At 49.5% G+C, this 14,718-nt stretch overlaps 1 protein-coding gene across 4 annotated transcripts in view; it reads right to left on the bottom strand.

Moving 5' to 3' along the window:
- The window catches only part of Akap1 (A-kinase anchoring protein 1), a 30,178-nt gene extending 19,913 nt beyond the window's left edge, over positions 1 to 10,265 (bottom strand). For 2 of the 4 annotated variants that reach the window (XM_048446859.3, XM_048446863.3), the window contains exon 1: positions 10,121 to 10,265. The gene's annotated coding sequence lies outside the window, so the exon portion shown is untranslated. Of the gene's footprint in view, positions 1 to 4,727; positions 4,822 to 9,467; positions 9,606 to 10,120 lie in introns of those variants that run through there. The other 2 variants (XM_048446861.3, XM_048446862.3) reach the window with 2 other exon arrangements.
- Between the last annotated feature and the right edge of the window lie 4,453 nt (positions 10,266 to 14,718).

The raw sequence follows: 14,718 nt of genomic DNA, 5'->3' as shown, positions 1-14,718 counted from the left end.
GTAACAAGGGCTGGAGAGGTGGTGGCTCAGCTGTTGAGAGCACTGGCTGTTCTTGCAGAGGTCCTGGGTTCAATTCTCAGTACCCACACAGTGGCTCAAAACCCTCCGTGACTCCAGTCCCAGGGGACCCGATTCCCTCTTCTTCTGTCTCCTGAAGGCACTGTATGAACATGGTGTGCATACACAGATACAGGCAAAGCAACCACACACAAGAAGTAAAAGAAAACCTGGTAACAAAGGGAACCACCACGCAAGAAGAGCGCCTGCCTCTCTCTGCTGGCAGGTCCAGCCTCAGGCCTCTCCAGTAATGTGGGAAAACAGTTCAGCCCTCCTACGGTGGTCTCCCCAGTCCTTTATCTCGGGAAGAGGTGTGGTTTTGAAACTTGGCCATCCTATGGTCTCCCCAGTCCTTTATCTCGGGAAGAGGTGTGGTTTTGAAACTTGGCCATCCTAACTCTGTCTTAGGTTCTTTATTATTACTTGGCCTTACAAGTGAATCCTGTCAGGCTCTGAGGGGCGATGATGCAGGAATGTACTCCTGGGTACACGGAGTTCCCACCTCACCACAGAAGGTACCACACAAGCCTGCCCCAGAGGTGTGAGCAGTGATCTGACTACAAGCATACTTAAGAGATCATAATCCCAGTACTCCAGAGGCTGAGACAGGAGGATCACCAGTTAGAGACCCTGTCTCAAGACCAGCAAATAAAAACTAAAAGATCGTGTGTGTCTTCACAAAAGACAAGAAAAGATGTTGATGTGTGGTCAACAACCAATGCAGCAGCAGCAACCAAGAAATCACAAAGACATAAGAGGAAAATTTTTATTCAATAAATATTTATTGGCAACCCCAAGTACCAGGCAGTGTAGGGCAAAAATGAATGAGAACGTGAACTTCCCATAGCTTTCTGGAAGTCAAAACCCATGACCTCTTCCCTAGGGAGCTGTCCACACTGCCACTGACTGGTCTAAAGGACAGGAGAAATATCTGGTAGTCGGAGGAACAAACAGAAGGCAGTGTCAGTTCCTTGGGCGGGGAAGTTCTAGTGTCCTTGTGTGGGACTGAAGGGACTTTATAGACTGGATGCCGAGGAGCAAGGAGAGCTGGGTTGCACTCAACGGCCACATTCACCACCACCTGGGTGCTCAACTGCAGACCGCCTCTCCATCACAACTCCCCAAAGATGCCTTCTGTTACCTCGGTGGAAGGGACCTCCTGGCTTAGCTGTCCCTGCTGGACAGTCCTGTATCCAGTCACATCCTCTCACTGCACACTTTCAAAGGGGCCTGCTCTCCTGCACTCATCGGCTAGCCACCCACCTGTGTGCACACACGTTCTCAGTAAGGTACTAGGGGATGCGTTCCACCGAGACATGGGGATACATCCAGGAAGGAGCAGGTATCACACCCAGGAACGAACATAACAGATGAAAAGAATTCCCAGGCGGAGGAACAGGCAGAACCAACAGAAAGGGCTATATCCCCAGAGCAGCACAGAACTCTTAGGAGGACCCGATGTGCTTAATCACAAAAGCCTTCCCACCAACTGGCATAAAGCCTGCCACAAAGGCAGAGGCTCAGGAGAAGCAGGGAACTAGTAAAGACACAGACAAGTACAGAAAGCAGGTAAGGTGAGGCATGGTGGTGCGTATGTGTAATCCCGGGACTTGGGGTGGGGGTGGGGTCTGAGGCAGCAGGATGGTGAACACCAGACAAGCCTGGGCTACATAGTGAAAAAGAAAAAAAAAATTTGGGAAACTGCAAACTTTGCCTCAGAAAATGTTTATGAATAGCAACTATCAAATTACGCTACTTCTATACTGAGACAAAGAGAAAGAAGGTATAGGAATGAACAGAGCGTTCACTTTGTCACAGCAGAAAACCAGACAGCATTCTCTAAAGGAAGAGAAAAAGGAAGCAAACAAGCAGACCAGAAACAGATAAAAGTCGACAGGACAGCTAGGAAGACTGGAGAGTCGGCTCAAGAAGTTGAGTTCCGGTCCCAGCACCAACGCTAGGTGGATCACAACTACCTGTGAGTCCAGCTCCTTGGATAGATACTCTCACATAGGCGTGAGTGCGCACGCGCACACACACACATACACACACTAAAAATAATACATAGAGAAATAAGGAAGGAGGAAAGGGAAGGCCTAAGGTAGCTTCCAAGGTGCTCTAGGACAAAAAACTGACTGGGAATAAATTATCCAGGGTTTGTCTGGTGCATTCTGGGAAAGCCCTGTACAAATCACAGTCCCAGCAAAGAACTGTCCTTTCAAACTTTGTATATAGTCAAAAAGTCAGCTCGGTCTGCCAAGGCATTGGATTCAACCCCCAGAACAATAAATAAACAACAAAAAAAAATTCTGACTGATAGAGTTTTTGAGAATCATGGCAACATTCTCCGCACCCTTAACTCAGCAGGGCCCATCATTTAATAAAGGTATCAATACCCAGGCAGCAAAGGCGGAGGAAGGGATGGGACTCAACTTTCAGATAAGACAGTCACTGAAGAACTCGATGTAATATGCCTGTCGTCTCTGAACCGCTTGAGAGCACAGCCTTAAGGCACCCCTGGCGCAACCCCCATGAATGTAAAAGTAATGAGAGGGTTAAGAAATGCTTCCTTGTCTTTTGTGGGCCCTCCAGCAGATAGGAGAAAGGCAAGGGAGAGTCTATGGGATGGGAAGCTCTATGTAGAAAGAGGAAGCGAATGTGCCTCTAGGAAGAGGGGCCACCAGAGCCGCGGAGCTGAACAGTAGGGCGCCATGCCAGGATGAAGGTGGTGCAGAGAGAGAGAGAAAATATGTGCCAAAGTCCTCAGGCAGGAGCAAGCTTAGCTCAAGGGACAGCAAGGAGAGGCCAAGAGAGAGTCAGAGGAATGGCAGGCTCCACGTGCCCCACAGAAGCTAAACTCAAGGAATCATGGGACTCACAAAGTAAGCAAGCAAATAAATAAATAAATAAATAAAGGAAATGTACTTCCAGAGGGGCAACCATTCTCCAGGGTCAGGGTACTTTGTTCTTACTTCATAAGCTGTCTCCAGATTTTAGTCTAGAATCATGTTGCCCCTGGCTAGAAACATAACTGTGTTTTCTGGGTAAACTGACTTATTTTTTACTCCAAATCTCAGCAAGCACCCTTGCTAGGAAGCCCCGCAGCTACATTACACATTAGTTTAGAGAGCCACTGCTGGACCAGTGTGTTTAGTACTACCCCTCAAGTGGGTCCAGCCCCTAGGGATAGGTGCACACATGTATAGTACACGCACACACACACACACACACACACACACACACGCACACGCGTACACACACACACAAAGGCTCTCTCTAGTCCTTGAGCCAGACCTTGCAACAACAATCTTGCTCTCCAGCCAACATAAACCATAGGCCACAGAGGGCCTTATATGGCTTGAAGCTTTCTTAATCAGAAACAGATAGATGGGCTGGAGTTGGCAGCCGGGTTAGAGGGAAGGAGAAAGGGGGAGAGCGGAAAGAAAAGTATGAGGAACAAGGCAAACTTGTCAAACTCCTTTTTCCTCCCTCTTCCGCCTCAGTGGCTTCCTCCCAGAAAAGGATTCCTAGTGGGGTAGGGGGTGTGTGGGCTGCTGATGTGCCTCAGAGTAGAGCCTAACACGCGAAAGTCCCTGGGTTACACACACACACACACACACACACACACACACCTACTGGAGTCACTTAGCCACCTCCTGTGTTTGTATTTTGATGAAAGCCAGAAGACACCAGCAACTGGACAACACACAGTTTCAGGTTTTATGCTTTGTAGTGGCCAGCCCTAAGGCTTGAACAACTTCACTAAAAAGGCAGAGATGGGTGGGAAATGGGGATTAATACGTTTTTCCGGGAAATTCACTACTGGGGTGTCAAGGGGCCTCATTTCCTAAGACAGTACCTGACCCATCTCCCTAGCTCACTGACAACGGCCTCAGCCACATGCCTGCCTGGTCCGGCTCCAAACCCAGAACAGAAAAGACAACTCAGAGACCTCTTACTGGGCCAGTGCTGAGGCCATGGCAGTTTCTAAGGGTGGCTTTAGTCTCCTCCTTCCCCTGATTAGGAGCAGTGGCCCCCATAGGACCTGTCCTGGACACACAGCCACATGCACTTGTCGCTCCTGGAGGATGCCACCTGCTAAAAATAACCACAAGCTCGGTGGAGCGGGTCACACCAAAGCAAAGGACAACGCTGGGAGGTTATTCTCAAGAGCTGGCCACTCTCCAGGGCAGCTGGACAAGTCAGAAGTCTGACGGAGTGACAAGAAGATGAACAGCAGACCAGAGCTGCCTCCAAATGAGGTGCCATCTCAGCCTCACCAAGGTGGGAGAGGAGACCAAGGCTGGAGAGAAAGGTCTGGGGGCTGCCTTGGATGATCTCGCTGTCTCCTCCTCTCTTGGGTAACAGCCTACTGAGGGCCAGGGGGGATGGTCTCATGACCTCCATGTGAGGTCTGACAGGCAATGTTATTATTAGCCAAGGAATGAGTGACTTCAAGGTTGTTTTGCAACCCGCTCAGTTTCCCAGACCCAGAGGCTTTCTTATTCAGTAATTACTTGTGCATTTCAAAGGTGCATTTCCCTAATGATGGACAGGGCTTTGTAAAGGGTTGAAAGAATAAGATCCGAACTTCAGTTTTCTGGGAAAAGGGACCTGAACAGCTCCACAGGGTAGTAATGAGGCTTAACTGACTCGAAATAAATGCTTACCAGGCTCTGTCTGTGGGATGAACTCTTCATTCTTGAAAACTCCAGTTTCACATTGTGGACGAAGAGGGGGTGATAATGGAGCAGAAAATAGGGTCTCAAGGACAGATCCATATGGGGAAGAAAAAAATACATCCAAAGTCAGCCCAAAACTGAGAGTGTCCTGGGGGTCACCTTACCTATCCTCTTTGGGGATTTCAGTTTCAAACTAGAGATTCTTAAACTCGGAGATGAAAGGATAAAAACAGCGTGGTTTAAAGAACAAAACAAAAATCTACCTAGGCAGTACAGAGGTGTCTAGTCCTAGCTACTCGGGAAGTGGGGGAGGGGGGTTGGGGAAGTTGGGGAGGCCCAGGAGCCTGGGACCAGCCATGGCAACACAGTAAGACCCCATTTCAACAAATTAATATAGAGCATTCTAATAGGTGCTCATCAAATGTTGCACATTTGTAAGATTAAGTTCAATGCTACTTCGGAAAGATCCACACAAAGCAGACCCAGAACCAGACTGCTGTTTGACGAGTTTCTTCCCAGATCAAAACATTCCATCCTGCAGGGATGTATACAGGTATGTATGTAAACTAAAAACTAGCTGCAAGAACTCCTTGAAACCGAACAGAATCACTAGGCTCCTCCCAGTCAGAATAAAAATGCTGAGTCCCTCTCACAGGGAAAAGAGCTGAACCACAAACAAGATTGGAAGGGGAGCTGCAGAGACTGCGACCAGACCACTGCAGGGAAGAGGTTGAGACCAGAGTCACCTGGAAAGGACGCTCTCCAACCTGTCTGAGCCGCCTGCAGGCTGAGCAGTGTGCTCTAGGGTTCCCAGCTTTTGCAAGTTGTCACTGGTGCTGGGGTGGGCCTTGGTGATGAAACATGTCTTTGCGTCACTTCTGCTCCTATAAATAACCCCTCACCCATATTCTTATAAGTAACACCAATAAAACTCGTTGGTCCACCAACCTGGACTCTGACGGTACCCACCCTTCGGTGAGCCATGTGATTCCTATGTGAGTTAAGTAGACTTCTGTCCACTCCACACAGGTTCATCCCACACCAACATTTCAGGGGCAACACTGCTGCCTCTCTCTTCCCACTGCCTTCTGTAAAAGTACAACTCTTCACACTGAGAGTTGCTAAGAAGTCAGATACAGTAGCTCATGTCTGAAATCCCAGCACTTGGAAGGCTCTGAGGATGATCTAAGGCCAGCTGTGGCTACACAGTTCACGCCTCAGATACACAGGCAGACCTGGCCTCAGAAGAAAATGTGTTACAGGCACAGGACAAAAACTCAAACTACTTGAGTGGAGAGGTTTCACAGAGGTCCTTTCGGAAGCTATGGGGTGTAGTGACACATGACATTTGGAGACCAAGGATAAGGAATACAGACAGGTCTTGGCGAATCAACAAGGCCCTATACAGTAATGAGCAAAGGTCTCGAACCAAAATGGCGAAGGGCTTCAAGTCTGACCACTGTGCTCCGTGCTCATGTCCCCAGGCCTCTCACTAAATTCATTTCTCAACCTATTTCCTAAGGGACCATGCCCCTCCCCACTGTAGACCAGAACTTGCTTCTAACCTTCCATAGGAAAAAAATCTATGTCACCCGAGTGGTTGGGGTTGTGAGCTATTAACACTAAAACCCAAACGTGTGGTGTTTCAGAGACTTACAGAGAGGCAGCTAAGATTTTAGAGCAGGACAAAGAATATTCTAGACCTGCACCAACCAAAACTTTTCATGGTGATGAAACGTTGGTGACTTGCACTGCCCAGTGTGGCAGCCCAAACACATTCCTCTAGCAGCCCCCGGGCCCCCAGGCACCATGCCCTAACTCCCACAATCAGAATACTTTTTAGGTATAAGCCTGAGATTATCAGTGCTTGCTCATGTGCACACTCTCTCCCTCCCTCCCTCTCTCTCTCTTCAGCCCATAATCAGAATACCTTTAAAGCCTTTAGTTTACCAAGTCTCTTCTACCAATTGGAAAAAAAACAAAACAAAACAAAAAAAAAAACCACCAGACCCTTAGAAAGCCAGGAGGCTGGTTGGAGCTTGGAGAAATACATGAGGCCCTGAACTCTGGCCAGCCACGGCCAGCAACGACAGGCCCCCCTATCCTGAGCATACAGACTTTCCCTCCAGAACTCACCTTGCTTTGCTCTTGATACAAATGGGCCTCAGTGACAAGGCTGAGTGGACACAAGTGGCCAGGAGACAGGACAGGGAACAGAAAGTTTACAAGAACTGCAAGAGCATCCAAATGGCAAGGCCTTAGAACGACCCACACCATCAGGAGGAAGAAGACAAGGTAAGGAAAAGGTGAACAGTGGTGCTGTGTGCTTATAATCCCTTCACTTGGAAGACTGAGGCAGGGGGATTGTGGGTTTAGGCCGGCTTCACTTATCATGACTGTCTAAAAGAAGAAGAAGAAGAAAAAGAACACTTGGGGCTAAAGTTCAGTGGTTCAGCATTTACCATGCATAAGGCCCCTACGTTCAAGCCCAAGTACTTGAGAAAGGTGGAGAGGACTACACCAGGAAGGAAAAACAGAACTTGCCCTAGTTAGTAAGATTTAGGACTTAAACACACCCCACTATAGAGATTAGCAACTCTCAAATAGGATGAGATGATTTCAGCGGGGCATGGAGTCCACAGAACCCAAGCACCTCCCCATAATACGGTTCCTAGGATGAAACAAATGCCAGACACAAACTTCCCCCAAACAGGAAAAGACTGGGCTGCAGCGGCCTAGGCATGACAGACTCACGCGGAAGATTAGGAAGGAGTGGCCACGGAAAACAGGGCAGCTCTCCAGGCACATGAGCTCCAAAACCTTAAAATGCCAGTTTGATGGAGACTATTGACCCAGGGGGCTAGGTGGCAAAGCACGGGGAAACCAATTTGTCTTTCTTCTAAGCAAGTTACTAGGTCAAAGGCTAGGGGAGGGGGTGCTTTTATATTTAAATAATCAAATGACTAAGTCAAACACAGGGATTCCTTGGGAGAGAGGGACACTATACTAAAGTGCCTGCTATATACCAGGCATAGTCCCAAATCTCAGATATGATCTCCATCCATATTCAGGATGAGAAAGGGGAAACTGGAAGTGAAAACTACTTTCCTCCATTAACCATGGCTACGACCAGCCTCTGGGTCAGGTCCAAGTATAATCTGGTTTACTGGTTAGCAAGACATTGCTGTAAAGTATTGATGTTCAGCAACCTGATACATTACTTTCAGCATCTGAGCAGGCGACGTACATTAGAGATAGCTGTATGTTGGCTGTCGCCCTGCATTGACTAAGCGTAAATGCAATTTCTACAAACAGCTGGGAGATGGGCAAGACTCCCATAAGGAACTCCACATGGACACAAACCCACTAGGTCTAGAGCAGGTCTCACCCACGGGGTTGGAGAGCCACCTGCACACCCTACAGAACAAGGCCTATTGAATTAGCAAAATGGCTGAGGCTTCAGTGATTTGCATACCCGTAGGGTCCTCTAACCCAAGGCTATTTTTCCTATTTCACAAGACTACACCCAGGAATTACCCAGAACCTACAAAACAAGTTAGAGGTGAAAGAAGGCTCAACAACACGTCCAAAAAGCTCCCCAAACATAACCTCACTTGTTCCTTGGGCTCAGAAAAAGTACTAAATAAACTGCAGGTGAACCACTTAAATGTCAGTAACAGAAGAAGCCGATAGAACAACTACTTCACAGAGTTCTAGATGCTCTGTACCTTTAAGAGAGGAATGGGCAGGTGGAGCCCTAAGACTCTAAGCCTCACTTTCTAAAGTTAAACGTTTAAAACAAACAAACAAAAACAAAAACCAAAACACTTCACAGTTACTAATCTGGAAAGGATTTTGCAGTTAAATGAGTGTGTAAGGTTAATTCCCAGAAGCAATAGCTTTCTGTGAACTGTGATCCTGCCTGTCAATTGTAATACTCGAGTATAGAGGGAGGTGGCAAACCAACAGAGATAGTTATATCAGGTCCAGCAGCCCTAATTTCACTGCAGGAGTTAAATTTAAACCCCAAGCAGCCTCAACCTCAGTAGGGGAAAGATCGACAGTTTAACCTCACTAATTGCCCTACACACTGGGTTTGAGAAGCCTCTACTCGCACCTGGAGCGAAATCCACCGGTTTTGTGTTAAGCACAGCCCAAGGTGTGCTTAGAAAGATATCGGTTGCCCGAGGCATTTGCCCGGAGGTGGGGAGGGGAAGGAGGAGAAAGGCCCCGTTATGTAGAGGGCTTCCCAGAGGTCTCTTCTGCACGGTCCAATACCATAAGCACCTTCCCTCTCGCAGAAAGGAAACAAGAAAAGCCATAACCTAAGGCACAGGAGTAGTTGGCACCGGAGTGTCTGCCCCTTACGCGTCCGGAGATCTCTCGAAGCACATTTTTAACTATGACCCCGGCAAAGTCCCTCCAGATCACCGACCTGGGCCGGGAAGGAACGTGGAGCGTGACATGTGACACTGGACTCCCCCCAGCCCAGAAGTCAGAGGGCACCTCGAGCCAAAGGTCCTCCACCATACGGGACACGCTTATGAGGCCACAAACCCTAATCCCCTTAAAAATACCCAAGACCTCGACTTCCTGACCTTAACTCGGTTCTTACGGTCCCTTGACCGCCAATAGGCTTGGGACCTGTCTTGCATCCCATCCTCCCCGCTGCGACGGCAGAGCTCGCTCCAATAGTTTGCGGCACTGAACTCCAGGAACCTTGCCTACCTGCTCGGGTTTGCCACAACTGCCAGGCCAACCCAGAACGAATCAACCGGGCCCAGAAGTTGGAGGAGGCTCTGAAAGTGACCAATTCCAACTCCGATCCCTCAGTCACGAAAGGGATCGATCCCCAAGGACCAGCTCTCCCGCCTTGGGCACCGGGTCCTGGACAGAAACCGCTCCGCTACCTCCCCTCCAAGCTCAAACTGGGTACACACGACCTTTGAAAAGTAAACGCGAGCGAGGCTGGGCGACCTTGGGTGGGACGCGCTCGGGTTCACTACCCAAAAAGGGTGAGCCAGCACTGGGAAAGTTGAGGCGCACCGGGGCGCCCGGGGAATTACGTCCCTCATCCTCATCCTAGAGGCCAGTGATGTGCGGGGGATGGGAAGGGGGAGCAGCGGCTCGGAGTGGCGCCCCAAGCTCGGTGCACGCGATCTGTCAGCAGCCCGCTCGACGGCGGAGGAGCAGGGGGCGCGCGGGTCACCGAGGCACAGACCCGCCCGCTTCACAGCGGGCGCCGTGCACACACCGCACCGTTCCCAGCGCACCTGGCGCGCGCGTCGCACCCTGCACCTGCACCCCAGGCTCCCCATCACCCCCCAACTCGCTCTCCCTCCGGGCCCGACAGGCGGGTGCCCGCGCCAGCCGCTACTTACCAGCTCCCGGGCGACCGTCTAGGTACACAGTCCTCCCGCCACCGCCCCCCGGCCCCCACCTAGCCCCGCGGCCCTGCCCTGCAGCGCTGCGCCGCGTTTCGGCCGTTCCCCCACGTGCTAGCCCAGGCCGGGCGAACACAGAGACATTAAATACTGGGGACGCGCAACGACGTGCCCGCGGCGCGACGCAAAGCCCCGCCCCTCGCCCTCGGGTCTCCGCGGGCCCCCCTCTCCTCCCTTGCCCGCTCGCCCTCCTGCGCGTGCGCGACGCCGGCCGCTCCCTCCCCCCGACTTGCGCGCGCCTCTCTCCCAGCTGCGCCAAGAGGGGCGCGGTCTGGAGCGCTCCGCTGACATCCCGGCGCCGCTCGGGCCCGCCCTGCCGGTGCTCTCGCGAGAGGAACTGCAGTCGGAGCGGGCGGGGGAGATGGTGGTGGGTCCAGCGCGCGGGTCGGGCTGGGTTCCCGGTGCCTGCATAACGGGCATAGTGAACTTGGCACGCGTGGGAACTCTGCCTCTTCCCAGGTGTCAGGCAGGATTCTGCCTTCGGGTGGTGTGTCCCCTGGAAAAGGCCAGGGAAGCTGGCGGGGGACAAGGCTCCCCTTGTCTCGGATTTTAACCTTGCGAGTATAATGTAGCATTGAGAGTATAAAAGGAGGCCATTAAAATTGCTCGGTAATATGGATACTGTGTAGCACTCGAATGCAAGTTGCTTTCGCATTGTCGCAAATTTAGTGCTGTAGAAGTGACTTTCCTCTAAATGGTTTAGAAGGTTTGCATTCGAAGAAGTGGTCACCATGAATCACCGCCTCCCCCAACAACTTTGGAAAATACAATACCTTCAGACAATCGGATAGGACGGAGGTGCAGCTGAGCAGCCCTGCTCTGAACCTTAAACCTAGGAACTTTTTGTTTCTTGCCTTTTTTTACTTGTGATATTCTGAGACTGTCTCACCATGTTACCTACACTGACCTCAACCTGGCAAGGTAGCCGAGGCTGACCTTGAACTCCTGGTTCTCCTGCCTCTGCCTCCCCAAGTGTTGGCATTACAAAGGCAACATGATACTTTAAATGCACATGTTTTGAACAAAATATAAAAAAGATAGCATACTAAGAACTAACCATTACTTGGTCCTAGCCAAGTAGTGGTGCAACTCCCCTTTAATCCCAGCACACAGGAGACAAAGCCAGGCAGATCTCTGAATTCAAGGCCAGCTTGGTCTACAGAGTAGGTTCTAGGACAGCCAAAGCTACACAGAGAATCCTGCCCCCCCAAAAAAAATACAAAAAAAAACAAAACAAAAACCAAAAGGAACTAGTTATTACTTGGAAAAATCTTCACTGGTGATCAAATGTAAATTTAAAATTTAAAGACACTATATGCTTACTGAGTAATAAATAAAATTCCATGTATCTACTATCTAACTCATTTATTTCATGAGACATCACTTGGGAGGCTGAGGCAGGAGGATTGCCACAATTTCAAGGTGCCCTGCGCTAGAGTTGAGCTCCTATCTCAAAGTAGGCTCCCTAAAATTGTTTTTAAAGATTTTATGTGTATGAGTGTTTGTCTTCATACATGGGCATACATAACCCTGCACTCAGTGATTCTGAGGGTGTTGGAAGTAGAGAAACAAGATTCACTCATGTTTTATGGTTAAGGAAAGGGAAATGGAATGATAATCCCTCTGGCTGGAGTTGCTGTGGGAACAAAGAATGAGGAAAGTGCTAGCAAACATTTGGTTTGCCTGGGACCCATTACCTTTGTTCTGTCTTTGCAAATAGCAACTGAGTTGGATGTGCAAGCCTGGAGGTAAAAGAAGAACGGGTAGGAAATACAAATATGTAAAAGTATGCCAAAAGGGAACAGACACACTTATATACAGATTTGGAGATGTTTTGTTTTTGCTTTGCTTTAGATAGGTTTTTGTTTGTTTGGTTTTTGCTTTTTAACTAGGTAACTCGAGCTGGTTCAGACTTGTGATTTTTCATGTTAGTCCCCCTGGTGCTGTGATGATCGCTGCGCCCCACCAGACATGGCTTAAAGTGGGGGTGTTTTAAAGAAGAGAAGGGAAAATTAAAGCTTGAGGGTTGGGGAGAAAGCATAAAGGGAACAGGGGCAAGAGCGCTTGTTGCACAGACCTAAGTTTGGAACCCCAGCACCCATGTTAAAAGCTGGGTATGAGCCGGGTGGTGGTGGCCCATGCCTTTGATACCAGTACTCAGGAGGCAGAGGCAGGGGTATCTCTGTAAGTCTGAGGCCAGCCTGGTCTACCAAGTGAATTCCAGGGCAGGCTCCAAAGCTACAGAGAAACCCTGTCTTGAAAAGAAAACAAAAAGAAAAGAAAGCTGCCCGTGAGCCAGGTGGCAGTGGTGCAAGCCTTTGATCCCAGTACTCAGGAGGCAGAGGCAGGAGGCTTTTTGAGTTCAAAGCCAGCCTGTTCTCCAGAGCAAGTTCCAGGACAGCCAGGGCTACACAGAGAAACCCTGTCTCGAAAACAAACAAATGAACAAAGCTGGGTGTGTGGGCCTGATGGGATGGTTCAAAGGATAAAGGCCCCTGCTGTCAAGCTAGGAGGCCTACGTTCAGTTTCCAGGACCCAAAGGGTGGAAGAAAAGAACCAAATCGAAAGCATTGTCTTCTTTCCTTCCTCTCACATCTCTCCCTCTTGAATGCTGGTCTTACAGGTGTGACTCACAACCCTGGTTTATGTGATCTGGGCGGGGGACCAAAGTCTCTTGCATGGGAGAACAGCACTCTACCAACCTAGTGAGATCCCTAGCCCCTTGTGAAGCCCTTTTTTAAAAAGTTGGTCTCTTAGCAGCCTCTCCAATCTCAAGGTCACATTTGAGAAATGCCCTACCATTGGAAGAGTCCACAAAGCCATTCCAAGAAAGGGATGGTAAGTGTGAGCTTGTATACATTAAAGAAGTTCTTCCTTCCTGCTCTCCACTCTTCCCACTCTCAGTTCTTTTACAGAAAAAAATGCGTTTGGTCCCAAGCCCCTGTGTCTACACGGGATATGCCCAGGGAAATCCATGAGAAGAATGGGGGAACAACTCTAACCACACATGAGTAACTAATACTCCCAACACTTAATCCCCAACACGAAGCGAAGGTCTTTGTCCTAATCCTCCAACAACCTCAAAAACTCTTATTATAATGTATTCCTGTTTCAAATCGCTTAGTCACACACAGCAACAAAGTAAGATTTCAACCCAAGCTTTCTGACTCAGAACCCATTGATTAACCGGCTGGCTTTACTACAGATTGAGAGGTAGGGCCTTAGGGAGCAGTTTTACACAGAGAAATGAATCTGTTTTGGGGGAGGGGGAATTAGGTCCTCTAAAAAAGATGCTTTGAAGACCTAAACCCCTTTGCCTCCAGGGGCAAAATCCTGACTCTCAGGCTGCTGCAGGGACTGAGTGGAGGTCACACCTCTGTTCCAACAGAGGACAGGGGCTAAGTGGAGATCATGCTTATTCCAATAGGACTAGGGTTCTTATAAGAATAACCCTAACTCAACACACTTGGTGTGATGAATGCCTTATAAGCAGAGTCCCAAAGTCATTGAGGCAGAAAGGATACTCCGTGAGAATGTAGTTCTAAAGAAGGCTGGGGTTATCTTGGTGGTGGAGCACTTGCCTAGCACATTCAAGGCCCTGAGTTTGATCTCCAGCATCAGAAAGAAACAAAAGGTGGGTTGTGGGGAGGGGAGATGCCAAAGATTGTCAGCAGACCAGCAAACTCTGGGAAACGACAGGAAAGCCTTCCTCTGCAGCTGTCAGGATGTACACTGATTTTAGACTTCCCTCCAGAAGTGTGGGACGGTTAAGTTCCTGTTGTTCTGAGCTACTCAGGTGTCATACTGAACTCAGGTATGGTAGCCTTCATAAACCAATCACTGCCCCCCTCTCCTGAGGCCCTGGAGATCAACTCATCAAAGGAAAACGTGATGCCAGTGGGTGGTGAAAGGGAGCTTGCCTCCCCTTTGGCCTCACAGGGAAGGGCTCAGTTCCCCTTCTCCTGTTCTATGTGTAGCTAGCCTAGGTATGATGGGACACTCCCCGGAGCCCCACTCCTCTACTGTTCTCAGCTTCATCCACTGGGCATTCAGCTTGGAACTGGAACATGAGGAGAAAAATGGGCATGCTCTTAGCAAGGTGGAGTCTACCTAAAGCTAATGTAAGCCTTCCGCGATGGCAAAGCTCAAAGGTAATGCAAGCCGGTTAGCTGATTTCCTGGATTCTTGAAAGATAGCAGTATGGACCCTCCCAGAGGCTACCTAAGCTTCCTGGATGCCAAGTGTGTAGTTGCTTGAAAGCTAGGAGCCGGGTAGTTCAGTGTGCCGTGTTTAACTGGGTAGTTTGCATGGCCATTCTGTGCATAGCCTTCTGAACATCGCTACAGCACAGCTATCTAGAAATCTCAAGTAACTCAGGGAAACCTGAGCTTCCTTGTGGGTGAGATGGCCAAGGTGCCTTGTTCCCAGGAAAGGAGGGGGAGTACAGTATAGGAGCAGGCATTTGGCAGCCAAATTTCCATTGTCCTCAGCCTCTGGCTCTCCTCACCGAAAGCGTGGCACATCTCTGGGACTGG

The sequence above is a fragment of the Myodes glareolus genome, chromosome 9 (genome assembly GCF_982192425.1).
Source record: "Myodes glareolus chromosome 9, mMyoGla1.1, whole genome shotgun sequence".
NCBI lineage: Eukaryota > Metazoa > Chordata > Mammalia > Rodentia > Cricetidae > Myodes > Myodes glareolus.
This window is presented reverse-complemented; position numbering and strand designations above follow the sequence as displayed.